Source organism: Petromyzon marinus, unplaced genomic scaffold (genome assembly GCF_048934315.1).
Source record: "Petromyzon marinus isolate PM22_M1 ecotype Great Lakes invasive population unplaced genomic scaffold, UKy_Petmar_22M1.pri1.0 PM_G_Scaffold_6, whole genome shotgun sequence".
Lineage (NCBI taxonomy): Eukaryota > Metazoa > Chordata > Hyperoartia > Petromyzontiformes > Petromyzontidae > Petromyzon > Petromyzon marinus.
In genome coordinates, this window is record NW_027423013.1 from 3555001 (window position 1) to 3557500 (window position 2500).

Here is a 2500-nt window from a genome sequence, read left to right on the forward strand (position 1 = left end):
CTGGGGCGTCCACATGCTGTAGGGTGAAGTGGAGGGCCATGTTAACTGCGTCGTCCACAGACCTGTTGGCTCTGTAGGCAAACTGAAGGGGGTCCAGGAGAGGGTCTGTGATGGCTTTCAGGTGTGCCAGGAGCAGGCGCTCAAAAGACTTCATTACCACAGATGTAAGGGCGACCGGTCTGTAATCATTTAGTCCTGTTGGCCTTAGCTTTTTGGGCACAGCGATGATGGTGGAGGACTTGAGACAGGCTGGTACATGGCATGTCTCCAGGGAGGTGTTAAAGATGTTGGTGAACACCGGAGACAGCTGGTCAGCGCAGTGCCTGAGGGTGGCTGGAGAGACAGAGTCCGGCCCGGCTGCTTTGCGTGGATTCTGCCTCTTGAAAAGCCCATTAACTTCTCCCTCCTGAAAGGAGAGAGTCGTTTCTGTAGTATGGGTGGGGGATGGGGCCTCTTGGGTGGGAAGGGGTGGTTCAGGACAGTCCAATTGTCTTTCAAATCTACGGTAGAACTCGTTCAGGTCGTTGGCTAGGCGGGAGTCGTTAGTGGTGTGGGGCGCTCTGGGTTTGTAGTTGGTGATGTGCCTGAGCCCTTTGGCAGACAGAAGCAGCGTCGTTAGTAGAGAACTGGTGTTTTAGTGTCTCTGAGTACAGTCGTTTAGCCTCTCTCACCGCTTTGCTAAACCTGTTCTTCGACTCCTTGAATCTGTCTCTATCCCCACTCCTAAACGCTTCCTCCTTCTCCAACCTCAACCTTTTGAGCTTTGCTGAGAACCAGGGCTTGTTGTTGTTAAAGTTCACCCTGGTACGTGTTGGGATACAGCAGTCCTCACAGAAGCTGATGTACACAGCCTCTGTGAGTTCATCCAGACTATTGGTAGCAGTCGTGAACATATCCCAGTCAGTACAGTCTAAGCACGCCCGCAAATCTTCCACAGCCTCACTGGTCCACTGTTTAGATGTCCTCACAGCAGGTTTACAGAGTTTTAGTTGCTGCCTGTATGCACGAATCAGGTGGACCAAGGGAGTTCTGTGCGAGCCGAACAGCCCCGTGACCCACAAGAGAAACATCCCCGCCAAATTCGAGCGTTTGACGGGGTCTATCCGTGAAAAAATATTCACGTTTTTGAGTGCACATGCATTTCTGCTGCAAATGCCTCTGGAAGTTTCATGCCGTTCGTATGCCAATTGTGGCAACACGAAAATGACCCGTTTTCCCATTCCGAGGGATTTCTGTGCGACCCTAACAGCCCCGTGAGCCACAAGAGACACATCCCCGCCAATTTCTAGCGTTTCACGGGGTCTATCCGTGAAAAATATAGACGTTTTTGAGTGCACATGCATTTCTGCTGCAGATGCCTCTGGAAGTTTCATGCCGTTCGTACGCAATGTGGCAACACGAAAATGACCCCTTTTCCCATTCCGAGGGATTTCTGTGCGACCCTAACTAACAGCGCCCGTGAGCCACAAGAGAGACATCCCCGCCAATTTATAGCGTTTCACGGGGTCTATCCGTGAAAAATATAGACGTTTTTGAGTGCACATGCATTCCTGCTGCAAATGCCTCTGGAAGTTTCATGCCGTTCCTATGCAATGTGGCCACACAAAAATGACCCGTTTTCCCATTCCGAGGCATTTCTGTGCGACCCTAACAGCCCCGTGAGCCACAAGAGAGACATCCCCGCCAACTTCTAGCGTTTGACGGGGTCTATGCGTGAAAAATATTAAAATTTTTGAGTGCACGTGCCTTTCTGCTGCAAATGCCTCTGGAAGTTTCATGGCGTTCCTATGCAATGTGGCAACACGAAAATGACCCCTTTTCCCATTCCGAGGGAGTTCTGTGCCACCCTAACAGCCCCGTGAGCCACAAGAGACACATCCCCGCCAATTTCTAGCGTTTCACGGGGTCTATCCGTGAAACATATAGAAGTTTTTGAGTGCACATGCATTCCTGCTGCAAATGCCTCTGGAAGTTTCATGCGGTTCGTACGCAATGTGGCAACACGAAAATGACCCGTTTTCCCATTCCCAGGGATTTCTGTGCGACCCGAACAGCCCCGTGAGCCACAAGAGACACATCCCCGCCAATTTCTAGCGTTTCACGGGGTCTATCCGTGAAAAATATCAATTTTTTTTTGACTGCACATGCATTTCTGCTGCAAATGCCTCTGGAAGTTGCATGCGGTTCGCATGCAATGTGGCGACACGAAAATGACCCGTTTTCCCATTCCGAGGGATTTCTGTGCCACCCTAACAGCCCCGTGAGCCACAAGAGAGACATCCCCGCCAATTTCTAGCGTATCACGGGGTCTATCCGTGAGAAATATTCACTTTTTTGAGTGCACATGCATTCCTGCTGCAAATGCCTCTGGAAGTTTCATGCGGTTCGTATGCAATGTGGCGACACGAAAATGACCCGTTTTCCCATTCCGAGGGATTTCTGTGCCACCCTAACAGCCCCGTGAGCCACAAGAGAGACATCCCCGCCCACTTCTAGCGTT